Source organism: Heterocephalus glaber, unplaced genomic scaffold (assembly GCF_053883595.1).
Source record: "Heterocephalus glaber isolate CG9 unplaced genomic scaffold, H.glaber_assembly_v1.0 deba00001532, whole genome shotgun sequence".
Taxonomy (NCBI): domain Eukaryota; kingdom Metazoa; phylum Chordata; class Mammalia; order Rodentia; family Bathyergidae; genus Heterocephalus; species Heterocephalus glaber.
In genome coordinates this window covers 16,040,475-16,056,270 of record NW_028258330.1, presented here as the reverse complement: position 1 = coordinate 16,056,270, position 15,796 = coordinate 16,040,475, and positions in this window count along the sequence as shown.

Below are 15,796 nucleotides of genomic sequence, written 5' to 3'. Positions count from 1 at the left end.
TTTGTAGAGATTTCAATGTATAATCAGCTGGCTCTAAAGCAGAGTGGCACGTGGAGGTGGGGCATTACAGAGCAGAAACACTTCATGGTGGCCAGAAGGTAGCAGAAGCAACAAGGGATCTTAACAGCATCTTTCTGCCCCCTTTTATCTTATTCATACTACTTGGGGTGGGTGGGTAGCACTCACACCCTTGATCCTAGTGCCCTTGGGCCTAACATTACATTGTGAATCAATCATACATTGTAGATTCAGACACCTCTGAAAAAGCATGAGGCTTTAGGGGACATCTAAATACAAGCCATAACAGATGCCTTAAACATCGATATTTATTCTCTTAAGAGTTCATCACAACCATCCATTATTTTCACTAGAACCATGCCTAGTGTCAAATCTCAGCATGCTCCAGAATGACAGTTGGACACTATAACCTAGGATGAAATAGCAAAACATTGCTAATATATCTTAGCAGAAACCTGGTAAGTGTGGGGGAAATTTGCCAAAGGAATTAGGCCCAACAGGAAGGCATATAATACTAGATTGAGCTGAATTAATTGATACAAGGGTAAAGTCCCTTTCAGGGGTGATCCTGAACAGTGATAAAGGCAAATCTACACAGAAGGCAGAACTTTAAGGGCTGGGATTTAGCTCAGTTGTGCTGTGTCTGCTTGGCAAGCACAAGATCCTGAGTTCGTTTCCTAGTACCAGAAAAAAAAAAAGGAAAACCTTATAACATAAGTTGTAATCCACTATGGCTGGAGTCATGAGTGTCCAGACTGCATATCTATTCTGATATATTGGCAATTGTTCTTTTTGTTTTTTGGTACTGGGGATCTAAATTGGGACCTTGCACTTTTGAGGCAGGAGGTAGAACCACTGAGCTAAATCCCCAGCTCAATATGGGCAATTGTTAATGGCTTGACGGAATGGTTACTTTGAAGGAATAATCTTGAGATTGATAACAAATATCTTTTGAAAGAGGTATATTTTTTGACCTTCCAGCATCAATATAGATCATAATAGTTTTTATCCCATGTGGTGCTTGCGAAAGGTCATCCACTGCATTTAATAATAATGTAGTATTATATATTTGAAATTTTCTAAGAGGACTAATCTTTCTCACTACACACAAAAGAACTATGTGAGGTGATGAATATGTTAATTAGTTTGATTGCTGTTATGGCTTGTATCTAGATGTCCCCCAAAGGCCTCATGTGGTTGTAAGTGGGGAGTTTTGAAAGTGGCTGGATTAGGGCATGTTAATGTGAATTAAGGATGTGATACTGGGATTAAGTGTGTGGATGATGGAAGCCCCACCTTAGGCATAGGTGGCATCAATAAATAGGCTTGCAGCCTGGATGGAATATGAACAACAGTAAGAAGTCAGGCTGCTGCTGCTGCTTACTGCTTGCTGCCTCTGTCTGCTCTGCCATGAATTGTTTCTCCTCTGCCAGGCCCCTCTGCCATGCTGCCCTGCCTTGGAACCAGCCCACTATGGACTGAAACCTCTACAAATTGTGAACTGAAATAAACCTTTCCTCTTTTAACTTGTGAGTGTTGGGTATATTGTCTCAGCAATGAGAAATGTAACAAAGAATGTTGATATTGCAGCATATATATGTGTATATATCTTAAGTAAATACACATTTTATTGGTAAACCGTACCTCAATAAAGCCTGGAAATAAATAGGTAAACAATGTAATTCCTCTTTGGATGTTAATCAGCTTCCTTCCCTAGCCACACCAGTTATTGTTCAAAGGATTCATGAAGACAGTGGTCACAATGGCCAGAGATAGGCATACCTGGCTTGACATGAAGCTCTTCTTACCAAGGCTGACCTGTCTATTGTTAGATCTACCAACTTTGGAGATCAGCATTGAGTTCCTAGTATGGAACCATTCCCTGGAGCCACTCTGGGAAACATTTCATAGCAAGTTGATTACTTCAGACTATTTCCATTGTAGAAGTAATAAATCATCTCCATTGAATAGACACACATTCTGGATATGGATTTAATCCCCCGACAATATTTCTTCGATTACTAACATGAATAGGCTCAAAGAATCCCTGGCCCATTTGCATGACATTCACATGGAATTGCACTGGGTGAAGAAATGCCTTGCATAGCAAAGGAAAGGCAGCAATAGGCCCATGAGTTAGAATCAATTGAATTTACCATATACTTTATCACCCACAAGCAGTTTGAATGAATGGGTAAGGAGATTTTTCCCTTAGCGACTGTATCTTGTCCTCCTTTCCTCTTTTGCTCCCTCCCTCCCTTCCTTGCTCTCTCCTGGTTGCCATGTTGTGAGCAGATTTCCTATGCCACCCATTCCCTTCTGCCACAATATTTCTACCTTGCCACAGGCCTTAAAGCAAAGAGATTTGCTGACCATGTACTGAAACCTCTGAAATTGTGAGCCAAAGTTCTCCTTTCTATTTTTAAGATTTTATTCTCAGATTTTGCTTCAGGGACCTAAAGATTGATAACACATCAATTTAGATTAAAAGGCCTGAGGGCTATAAATTCTAAATGAAATATCAGCTAGTTACTGTGCTTTCCTAAATTGTTTTACAGAACTCTACACACTTTATGGGATTCACTTTAAGAAAATAGTGGAAACTGTTAAATTCTTGTTTTTCTCTGACATTACTATGGTAAGTGATAAGGAATCTAATTAAAATATCTATAAAACAGTGGATGTCTGAGACTGTAGATAGGGTGAGAATTCATTGAGCAGCATCAGAAGAGTCCTTTGTGGGACCCAGGAAATGTTCCATATTTTCATCAGAATGACAGTTACATGAGTATGTACATTTGTCTTAATAGGACTACACACAGATTGACTATATGTAAATAAAGTACTATTATCTAAATAAATGAATAGATAAATTAATGCATAAATTAATGCATACGTAACCTCAATTTTAAAATACTGCCTAATTGTTTTCAACTACTGATTCTAATTATTATTTTCAGTGTTACTACTACTTGTGTTTTCCACACTAGGTGCCCATTGACTATGTTGCATTCATAGTTGCAGTGCGGATAGATTGAGGTAAGAAGAATATAGCCTGCAGTATCTAACATGAATTCTGAGGAGTTGCTGTGGTTGAATCCAGGCTCAACTCCTTGCTGGCTCTGTGAATTTAGGCAAATTATCCTAAATCCCCTCATTCTTTCTTCCCATTCTTAACACATGAGCAATAATAGTACCTCCCCTAGTTTTTGTAGGATTTAAATATTTATAAGATATCCACAGTATTCATGTCATTTTCATCATTAAAGTCCTTGTTAATTTTTGGTAGGCTGTGTTGAAAATGTAGTTTTAGGTATTATACTTGTATAGTTTTACCTAGGTAGCTTTTAATATTGTTCTAATTAACAGATTCATAAAAGATCATTTTCAAATTACTTCATTTTATCTTTTGATTACTACTTATGATAATCATTCTGATGACTGGTTGGCTTTCAGGAAGGCTATCATTTCTATACTCAACATGATCCATCTAATCTCTTAGGAAATTAAAACCTTATTATACTAAAATGTAAGCTGCTTGAGAGCAGAAACTTCACTGTATCCTATGTTATAGCTACAACGCCTAGCATCTAGTACAAGCATAATATAGTCAATATTTAGTGCATCAATAAATAAATGTATTTGAAAAACAAAAGATATCTTTGGGACTGAACCATGCTGAAATTCTCCCCTTAGGAAAAATCAAGAAGACTACAATTTCAAAGGCTGCTAGTATATATATTTCATGAAGCACATCAAGATTTTTTGTAATAGGAGTTCAAAATTAGATGGACTTTGAATTAGAAAAGAGTTTTATACCTGGATCAAAAGTTATTTTCTTTGCATGCATGGATGCCAACTTTGGACTTGTGTTGGCATGAATAGAGGTGGCTGGAGAGAGGCACGTTCTGTCTAAGAAATTTGTTTTGTTTTGTTTTAAAATATCCATTGCAAGGTGGCAACAAGCTAACAAAGATGTTGGACCAACATTTGGGCTCCTACAAGTTGCTATGAAATTATGAAGTTTGTCATATTGTTTTCCCTCCTGTATTGTAGTTTCTTGAATGGTATTCAAAATCAAAATCACCCCTTTACATCTCTAGTGCTCTTGCTTTTCTTTACTTCTTCCCCTTTTTTGATGTTAAAGGAATTTTATCCAGTGCTTAACTTCCATAGCAGATGACAAAATCCAGATTTAAGATCCAGGCACAGATTAATCTGGAAGAATTCTGGATTAAATATCCTACCAAAAAGCATAACTGAAATATTAATTCTAAGGAAATATTGGACTAACCAAAACAGACTGATCTGAGAGCCATGTTAAAATAAGAAAAATATTTATTTTCATAGAGTGAAAACTAGAGTAGGGAGGAAAGGTTATGTAAAGTAGTTTTAAGAAGCAAATATTTGTGAGATTAGTTTGTATACTGTAAGTTGCAAGAAACAATTACACAATCAGGTTATGTCCATACCTGTCTGTCTGGGTGTTGACTTAGGAAGGTATTGCCTGTCTACCCACAGTGTCAACTGTGAATGTGTCGGGGAGTGTGTTTATTACTTAACAGAATGGAGGAGGGACACACAACTGAATTTCAGGGTGCGTAAACATAATATAATATACTGCAATACATAATATATTTAATATACTATACACAATTTTTTTTGGAAATGCTAATACCTTTCTGAAGAAACATTGTATTATGGAAAATAGTGTTATGCATAGCTTTCAAAGTGATATTGTGTATAACCACAAGAAAACCACCAGAGAAGGCTACATTAAGGATCATCCTATAGAACAACTGTCTCCTACTCCTCAGTGATAACAATTTGATGAAAGACAAGAAAAGTTAAAGATTGCTGCAGACTTAAGAAGAGTAAGAGACATATCAGCTACATAAAATGTGTGATCCTGGATTGGATCCAGTGCCACTGAGAAAAGAAAACACAGTATTGGGACAATTGGCAAATTTGAATTTAAACTTTACATTATAGTATTATAAAAGTGCCAAATTACCTACATTTGTGTCATGATTACATAAGAAATACCCTTGTTAATGGAAAATGCATAGTAAGTCTTTAAATGTGGTGAATACAAATCACTTTTAAGTGGTTCAACACACAAAATGAGACATGTGAACCTACATTGGCTCTGTTGCTCATACCTATATCTATTTCTGTGTATAGAGAAGAAATGAATGAATAGTAAAAAGAAATGCAATAAAATAGTAATAATTTGCAACTGTAAGTGAAGAGTATTATATGGCAATTTATTCTTCTTGTAACTTCTTCTGTAAGTTTAGATTTTTCATAAATTTTTTAAAGAACAAATTTGAGGAGCATTTTTATTTAAGTGCTCCAGACATAACTGTAGAGTAAATCTGCTTATGAAACAGGAAAATTAAGATGCAATATGTTCATAAGATGGTTGTTACTAAATGGTCTTGAAATGGAATATTAACTCTGAGTGGTGATACTTTCTGAGACTCAGCAAAGTAACTTAGAGGCAACGTTTTAAATGACATCATTAAAAAGAAAAGTAGTCCTTAAACAGACCATATTTACAATGCATATAACCTATGACCAGAATATATAAAGAACTCTTAGAGCTCATTAATAGACAACCCAGTTAAAAAGTAGACATAGAAGATGATAAATAGCCAGTATAGCACAAGGAAAGGTGTGCAACTCTAGAATCAGAAAAATACTAATCAGTACAATAACAAGATTGAATTATGCACTCATTAGGGAGATGAAGTTAAAAGTTTTAAAAACCTTGTCATGACTGTTTCTTTTTGTTGGATTCTCCCCCTTTTTGTTTAATTTGTCACACCCAATGGATTCATTCTGCTGGGTTTCCTGGGGTTGTGATCCTCATTGTCTTTTCCTAGGGTATTGTCTAAAATTTTTTGGAGTGCCGGTTCGATATTCATGAAGTTCCTGAGGTGCTCTATATCATAAAAGTATCTTATTTCTCCATCAATTTTGAAAGATAGTTTCACAGGGTACATCAATCTGGGTTGGACGCTGTTTTCCTTTAGGGCTTAAGATACATCACTCCAAGCTCTTCTTGCCTTGAGGGTTTGCATTGAGAAGTCTGCTGTGATTCTGATGGGCTTTCCTTTGTATGTGATTTGTTTCTTTTCTCTCACTGCTTGTAGAATTTTGTTCTTCTGTTGGATTTCTGGAATCCTAACTATTATATGCCTATGTGTAGATTTTTTTTTGGTCAAAGCTATCTGGAGTCCTATATGCCTCACTTATCTGTATGTCAAGTTCTTTTCCCCTCCTTGGGAAGTTTTCTGCCATCGCTTCTGTGAATAGTTTTTTTATGTCATCTGCACTCTCTCCTGTTTCTTCATTGACTCCAATCAGTCTTATGTTATTCTTCTTTGCATCGTCTAGCAGCTGCTGGATTGATTTCTCATGTTCTTTTATAATTTTAAAGCAATTTTTCTTTTCCTGGTCACTAATTGCAATCTTTCCTTCTATATCTGAAATTCTATCCTCACATTGGTTCATTCTGCTGTGCAGACTTTCGATGGAGTTTTTAATCTCCTGGAAATCTGTTTACATCTGTTTTATGGATTCCCTTTGTTTCCTATGTTGGGTTTCCATCATGTTCCTCAGATCCTCTATTTTTCTATCTGTTTCCTCTCTAGATTTATTAATCATGTCTTGCACCATGAGCACAATCTTTGCTGTTATCTGAGTAATTAGTTCTGATTTCATTTTTCCCAGTTCCTCTTTTGTTTCCAGTTCAGAGAGTCCAGGTGGTTGAGTATCAGATTGTTCCATCTCATTTCCCTTTGAGGTTGTGGTAGGTGATCCAGAAGTCTGTTTTTGAGGCTTGTTTATGTGTCTTCTCATTTCCACGGGGTGGGGGGGGGTTGCTTCTGGGGCCTGCACAACTCACCTTCTCTGCCCTAGGAGCTTGGGATGGCTGCACGGGAGCTTCCTCTAGAGACAACATTTTAAAATCATTCCTCAAAGATAAGGCTATATGATCCTAATATGTTGAAGTTCAATTTTAAAATGCTAAAAGTATCTGTCTTGTACCTTAATAAACTTATCAACAGCTAGATTTAAGTTTTCAGTTTCTGAAATGTGGTTGGGACTTACAGAGCCATTCAATCAATTTAAATTGTTGAGTCAGGTTTAATTCACTTGAAGTTAGCTTAGTACTATTCCCTTGCCTAGTTTCACACATTTCTACTTGTTAATTCATGATAAAGATATTACTTTTATAGCTAAATAGGAGAAAAAATTTCATCATAGTGCTCCTTTTCCCTGTTCCTTCCTCTTTCTCTCCCTGTTACTGTCCTTCTGTGTTTGCGCTCATGGGAGCCCATGCTCTTTGATTTTATATGTGGGTAAAAGTATGTTTGAAGTGTGACTGTCATTTCATGCTTTTTTTCCTCTTGTGGCTTGGGGGGATGTGTGTTTACCACTTATGACCCTTCACCATGTCCCTGAGATGTTGTAGCCTTTGCAGTTGTGAGTAATTGACACTAGAATATACTTTGCTCTGTACAGTTAAAAAATGAGCCCCTTTGTTTAGGCAACTTTCCTAAACTTTCATTTATTTCAATGGCAAATGAAACATTTATGTAAGAAAGAAATATTGTCTTCAATGGGAAATGCATTCCATGTGTGGTGTATTTCATATTATGGCAGATTTTTCTTGAGCCCATATTACTTTTATTCACAATGTGAACACATGACTTTTTTCAGAGGCCAGTATTTGAAAATAATAATTACTTGCATTTATGGAAAGAGATGATACATGATAAAAGTTAAATATTTTACAGGTAAATATCATTTTCAATTCTAGTTCCCAGTAAAACATTTCCAATATTTTTTATATGAATTCCCTTTCAAGGTGAAAAAACTCTGATGGAATAAAGCCAAGAGTCAGAGCTTAAGTATAGAAGATAAAGGTCACATCCATGTCCATAGCTGTCATTATCATGAATCTTCTCAAGTCATCTCTGCTCTGTCTGTCTGTTTAATCTTGCCTTACTCAGCAAGTGACCACAACAGCCAGGGTTTAGGAAGGGCATGCTTATTGGTGTCTCAAAGTGTCTGATATGCTTAATACTTGGGGCATTTCTGAGTCATAGGACAGAATGTTGGGGACTGACATTTACAGCAAGAACAGAAGCTTTGTATTTGTGTATGTCACTGGAGAGGCGGGATGGTATGAGTTGAAATGACAGCTCAGCTAGTTATCATTACAGTGAGTCCCTAACTTACAAACGTGTTTTATTCCAGGAGAGTGTTTGTAAGTCAGAGTCATTCATAAGTCTGGCAAAGTGAGTCTTATACATCTTTGACACATATATACAATGTTAAGCATAAAATATTTCACACGCTCCATGATCTTGTTCTTTAGAATTGTCCCTGTGCTTGAACAATTCATGTTATAAGGACAAGTGAAGTCCACCACCTTTTTTGCTTTGATCCAGTCTCTCAATTATTTTCACTTTTGCTTACATGGTTATAGCTTTGCAATCCCCTTCATGTCATCATTGCTTTTCCTCTTGTTTCTGAAATCCTGGGCTCTGACCAAGCACTTTACTACTGTGCACTACTGTACGGTAGAGTAAGCACACAGCAGCACAACTGTGACAATGTCTGCCACACACATGAGCTATGTCCATGATTTGTTTGCATCTATGAGTATTCTTAATGCAAGGTCCATTCATATCTGTGAAAGTTCACAACTCCAGTGTTTGTAAATTGGGGACTTACTGTATGTAGAACTGCAGGACATGCACAGGGAGAAGAAAGTGAGAGATATACTGACCCATCCTGATACCCTATTGTAATTTATAGATTCTGTTCTCAGAAATGTGTGTGCCTTCCTGTGATGGTGGGAGGACTTGCCGATCCCCAGAGACTGTCTAAGGACCCCTTACTGTCCTCTTAAGATGCTCTTCTGGGGACAGTACACTAACTAGGTTCACAGATGCCTCTGGCCTTCCTACCTCCACTCCTTTCTTTCTTATGACACACTGACATCTTTCCACTCAATCTGTAGTAATTTGGCCCTTAATAAGTATAGTAACTCTTTTGCTCTCAACTAAACCTTTGACACATCCTGTAACAGTAATGGATGCCTTGCAGATCCTTGGGACCTGAACACCCACAATATATTTTCATTATCGATCTCTAGGCTTTCTCTTGTCTGGTGCTTTGAGTTTTGACAGGATCCCTTATGGTCAGCTACTTAACAAAGACTTCTTTGTAATCCTAGATTTCTTGGAATTAATATTTGCTCTTCTCCTTTTTAATCCCTCACCTCCACTAATTCTGTGTTCTTAACTGTTTCAATATATATCTGGAAAGTTGAAGTCTAACACCGAAATGGAGCCCCCAGCATGTGTTCATATTCAGACATTTTATGAGATAAGGGAGTAGAGATTGTAGATTCTGTATGTGTTTCAAAGAACATCTCCCATTTATTCTTTTTTGTGCTTTACAGATATGATATGGCTCAGAGATTGTAACTTCAAGAGTTCTCAAATGCCCCTGAGACACCCTTGGAATCTTGACAGAAACACAGAACCTGAGTCTGCTGTCCCTGACCTGCTGAATTCAAATTTTCACTGTCACAAAATCCACAGGTAATTCTGATGCATTTTGAAATATTGGGAGCTATGGCTAGAGAACCTTTCACTGATACTCCTGAATTACCTCGCCTATGCAGTAGAGATTTAGCTCACAGTTTTACCACCATATAACCATATTGATCAACATAAAAAAATTGTCCTGATAAATGGATTCTTTTTTTCTGTTAAATTAAAATTTACTTGGGAAGTTGACTTGTATTTTTTTATGTCAAATTGTTAAAAACTATGTCAGAGATATTCTATTCTATCAATTACCCATAATTTTTAAGAAAGGAGGATCCTAAGATCCAAGGAGAGCAGTCGGCCCCTAGGATAGGGAGAGGAGCTCGTTCTTTCTTGGTGCCTACTGGAGGAGACCCTTGCTGTCTGTGTTTTCTATATGCAAGTAGGAAGCATACTGAGTCCTTGGAGCTCACCCCTACCACAATGCTCCTAGGCCTATTTCATGGAAAATCTCCTCCTCTTTCTGTAATTCCTCACAGGATATCATTTTAAAAAATGAGAAGACTACTTGCAAACCATTGTTTAGCACAGGGCTTCTCAACCTCATAACTGGGTTGCTTTCTATTGTAAGGGGCTGTCCCTCCACTAAATGTCAGTAGCACAAAGCCACTCCCTCAACCCACTCCACCTGCCCTGTTTTCCAAATTCTGACCATAAAAATGTCTCTTTAGTTGCACTGTGAGCACTGGCTGTGGGATGGTGAAGAGGTGCTTGGATCTTGAAAGTGGTTTTAGGGTTGGCACTAATTGTGCAAGATCTTGAGCCCAAGTTCACCTTCATCATTCCCAAACTGTGTGATCTTGGGTAAGTTGCCTCTACTGTGTTTCTGTGTAAAAAGGAGTTCTACATGCTAAGGCTGTTGTGAGAACTAAGTGACATGTTCTGTTCGTACTACTTAGAATCACATCTAACATAGAAATGATCAATAATTGTTTATTATTATTACCCTTTGAGCCTTATCATACATCTGGATCATATGAGAACAGAAAGAGGCCCATTGTTTCTTAAACTGAGTAATATATTCCATTTCTGTCATGGAATTTTTTTTGCGCAGAACATGGAAATACACTGTTAAAATAGACTTCCCTTGATTCAACTTGTAAAAAATTCAAAAATGGACAAAAGTAACTAATGCAAGAGAAAGTCATTTGGGGGTAAATTGAAGGGATGGCTACCAATGAGACTTCTGAACTGTATTGTTGTTTGTTTGTTTTAACTTGTGGTCTGGTTACATGGAAGTGCTGATTTTGAGAAAAATCCATTGAGATATTTACTTATGGTTTAGGTACTTTTCTGTATATCTTAGTAAAAGTTCAAACATACTTACAATCAATTGCAGAAAAGTAAAAATCTTTTTCTATATCTAACAATGTTGTTTTGAGAACAATAGAGATTCTAACACTGTGGTGGTGAACCTATGGTGTGCACATGTAGTCAGCTGTTTTTTTATCACTGAAAGTTCTAAAAGGTTCACCATCACTGCCTAAGGTAAAATATGCTTTGGGAAATTTGTTGGATTATAATTGCTGTATTATTCATAAGATTTTCTATAGAAGCCTTATTTCATAAACCCTGTCTGTACTTGTGTTATAAATATGGAATGGAGCATGAAACAAAGCTATAAGATTGTTTATATTACATAGCCAAAGACAAACCTGATTTTTTAAACTTCAACTGTATTTTCAACTACTCATGTGAAAATTATAAAACTAAATTATAGGTTCCCCATTTTCATTATGAGACAATTTTATAGCTATCAAAAAAGTTGTATTTCACACTTCCCACATTCACCAGTGCACATGAATACTAAAGTTTATGGTTTTTTTTTTTTTTGCATTTTCCTCAGTAGCTGTAAAGTAAATAGAATAATGATTTTTGTTGAAAATTGTCAAAATAAATACAGAACAAAATGAAAACAAGGCTATGTAAATTCTAGAAAAAGAGGTAAGATGTAATTTATAACTATGTCTAGTGAAAAAAAGAACTGGAAAGTGGATTGGTGAACTCTCCATATAATGTCTGAACCTCCTTCAAGCCAGGAGTTTCAACTTTTTAATCCATTTCAAGTCCCAAAACCGCTTCTGAGGAGTCAGACTGGTTCATCAGAGTTCTAAGCTTTTTTTTAATTGTTTCTTCTCTCTCATATGGAATTACCAAAAAAGCAGAAGACTAAGGGAAGGTTCAAGGGCATCAAATGGGTGGAAAGACAATTGTAGAAGGGATATAGCTATGGTTAAATCTTCAATGAGATAGACAACCCATAAAATGGCACGGAATATACTGCCTGTGAGAACTTAGTAGACTATGACAGCATTTTTCAAGGAATAGAATTCTGTAGAATGATATAGAAAATACAACATGATTCATAGCTGAAGCAAAAACATATTACTATGATATGAAAACAATTAGAAAGTTTCTAATAGTAGTAGTGAAATGACCTTGGCTTGTAAATATTATATTTACATTTAAGAACAGAGGATTTTCTTAAATGAAGCCATTATTTTTTTTATTTTTTTTTGTTAGTAATAAAGAACTTTGTTCAATAGCTGTTGGAGTGGCAGATTATGGGTTCTAATCTAAAAATTATGATAATTATATACTGTTGGATTAATGTTTATGGAATATTCATTTAGATAAAGTCAGGACAGTATGGAAGTAAGTCACTAAACATAGCAAAAATTCACAGAAAACTAATAGAGTCTGGTAAAATATCTAAGAAATGTATGGAACACTATTCAGAACAATTATTATCTTGTGCTTAACTATTGACATATTAATCAGTAAATACAGTTTGAATGAATTCTTATTTCTCTTGAGACATTTTGAATGCCACATACAGTACATGCTCTTTCTGTTACAAAGTTTTGACAGAGATTTGTGTCCATCCCTCTAATTCCAATATAATTGTAAAGTCAAAGAAATTAAGGGAAACATTACATTAAAAATGAAAAATATCAACATGAACTCATTTTAAATATATATTTATTATTAGAAGATATATATGTATCTTCTAGATCTGTCCACTGAAATAGCATAGAAGAAATAATACCTCTATAACAATTAATGTTCAAATTTAGTCTCTAATTTCATTGCCATTAAAAGGCTCTTTTGAGAATTGCCTGACTCTAGTTTTGTGGTTGAGAAATCATAAGATTAGCCTAGACCTCTTTTGGAAGTGAGAGGACAAAGACACTTTCGAAATGAATTGGTTAATGCCAGCTACTCAGGAGCCTGCCGCAGGAGGATCACAAGTTCAAGGCCAATATGAGAAATTTCCTAAGACCTTGTGTCAAAATAAAAAGGACTAGAGATGTAGCTCAGTAGAAGAGTACTTGTCTAGCATGTGAAAGGCACTGGGTTCAATCACCAGCACCATTAAAAAAGAAAAAGAAAAAAAGGAGTAAGAAGAAGAAAACAGATGAGTGTGGTGGCACACATCTTTACTCCTAGCCACTTGGAAGAGGGAATCAGGAGGATGAAAAATTTGAACCCAGCCCACACAACTTGGTGACTTAGTGAGATCCTGTCTCAAAATAAAAAATAAAAGAAAATGGGCTAGGGAAACAGCTCAGGGTAAAGGCCCTCAGTTCAATCCCAAAGAATGGGGAAAAAGAGTTATGGATCCAAACACAATAAATCAATGAAAATTTATAACACTTTATATTTAAAACAAAAAAGCCAGAAAGAGCTCACTTGTATCATGTAAGGCTGCTATTAAATAAACTCTTACTTTGAAAATTGGTAATTAAAGAGCAAGAAATACATATTTATTTTGCTTCTCATTTAGGACCTGTATATCAATGCAACCAAATAGCCCTGGGTAAACAAGAAAAGTTTTGCTTTATAGAATTCTACCCAATAGTAGAAAAAAAGAACAAAAAAATCAGTAAATAATTCCACAACTCTAACTAATATTATTAATTCTGATAGAGATGATATGTTGGTGCTAAAACCATTAAAATAATGGTTGATGGGGAAATGGATAGCTGTATAATGCCAAAATACTTCTACAAAGATTTGTTTTTCCCTTTTTTTTCCAGTACCAGGGCTTGAACTCGGGACCTTGCACTTGTGAGGAAGGCGAGATGCCACTGAACTAAATCCCTGGCCTTACAAAGATTTGTTTTTAATCACAAGGCATCACCGTTAAGTGTACAATGGTGGAACCACAGTACCATCACTCTAAGACAGATCATTAACATCACAAGTGATGGGCCAACCAATACGTCTCTCCTAATGTGACACAATGTGAAGTATACAATTTTCCCCTTGATGTGTTCTAGTCAAAAGTATTTAACTTGAATACATTAAGGCTTTAGATGAAACTTATGGTTTATAGAAATGCAGGGAAAATAAAGGGACAAGCTAGATGACATCATGGGGATCCTAGCAGACAAACTCTGGCATAGGATATTTTGTAAAACAATTGCTCAGGATCTTCAAGTCAGTGTTTGAGTGAAGGAAAAGTGTGTGTGCAGACCACACTAGATTAAAAATATGCTCAACAGGAGATTGTCCTGGCACTTGGAAGGCTGAAACAGGAGAATACCAAGTTTGAGGCCAACCTGGGCTAAATTGCAAGATCCTATCTCAAAACAACAACAACAACAACAAAGTGGGGGACAGGAGTAACTTGGTGGAAAAGTGCATGCTCAGCATGCACAAAGCCCTGGGCTTGATCCCCAGCAATATAAAAACAAATAAATACATACACTTAAAGGACTTAGTAAGATGACACATGATCTTGAATTGGACTCTGGCTTAGACAAGCCAGCTATAAGAGGTATTTGGAGGGGATTATAGGGAAATTGGAAATTGGACTGGGTGTTTGACAAAATTTTATTGAGACAGAAAGGTAAGAGATTGTTCATTAAAGAAAGCAGTGTACAAAATAGCATATACAGTATGATCTCATTTTAGTAAAAAATATGCGTATATGTATGAAGAAATTTTGGAGACTATATAATAGAATTCTTAGGAATGGTAACATCTGAGTGGTAAAAATGTAGTTATTTTCTATCTTCTTATTTTTGCTGCTATTTTTATATTATCATTATGATTACTATTATTATTATTAAAGACAGGGTCTCACTGTGTAGTCCAGGATGACCTTGATCTCACTATGAATGTAGCCCAGGCTGGCTCTGAACTCACAGCTATCCTCTTGCCTCAGTCTCCTGAGTGCTAGGATTAGAGGGTTATGCCACTGTGCCCAGCTTTATTTAATTTTGATTGCTCTGAGACAAGGTATTGTTACTTACATAGTCTAGGTTGAATGTGGACTCACTCACTATGTAGCCCAGACTGGCCTTGAACTCATTATCCTCCTGTCTCAAACTCTTGAGTGTCAGGATCACAGATGTGTACAACAGTGCTTGGATATTTTTTTTTTATACTGGGGATGGAACTCAGGACCTTGCTTTTGCGAGGCAGGCGCGGTGCCACTGAGCTACATCCCAGGCCCCCTGGCTATTTTTTTAAAGTAATACATATTTATTGCTTTTGAAATGATAAAAGGTTGTTTTTATCCTTTTTGAGAAAATATAATGTTTATTAGACATATAAAAGGTTGTTTTAAATTTTATATTTTAAAAATATAGCTTCATGAGGGCCCCGGGATTTAGCTCAGTGGTGCTGTGCCTGCCTGGCAAGCACAAGGTTCTGAGTAGATTCCTGGTACTGGAAAAAAAATATAGCTTTATGAAATTAATGAAGGCAGAGATACCTCTGATTTTTCTCCTTGTGGTACCTAACATTTAGAAATATATATTTGTTGAATAAACAAGTAGAAAGAAATGTATGAAGATATCACCTTAATTGACATTGTCCTATAAATTAAAAAGAACTCTTATAAGTGGTGGAGAGCTTGCCTAACATACATGAAATATAGATAACAAAACGCAGATTTTAGAAAAAAATTTTGTTGTAAGATGAACACAGAACAATTCCAGTGTCACTATCTTATTAAATCACCAGGGAATCAAACAGCAAACTCCCCGAAATTACTCTGACTGCTGACAGTCAATCTTGTATTGGGAGACCAGAAATAGCTCACCTTGCTGGTTCTCTGAGGAGCTGATAAAGAATGTGAAGAGAGACTAGAAAGGGAATATAGTGGGCAGAGGTCAGAGAGGAGCAACTAC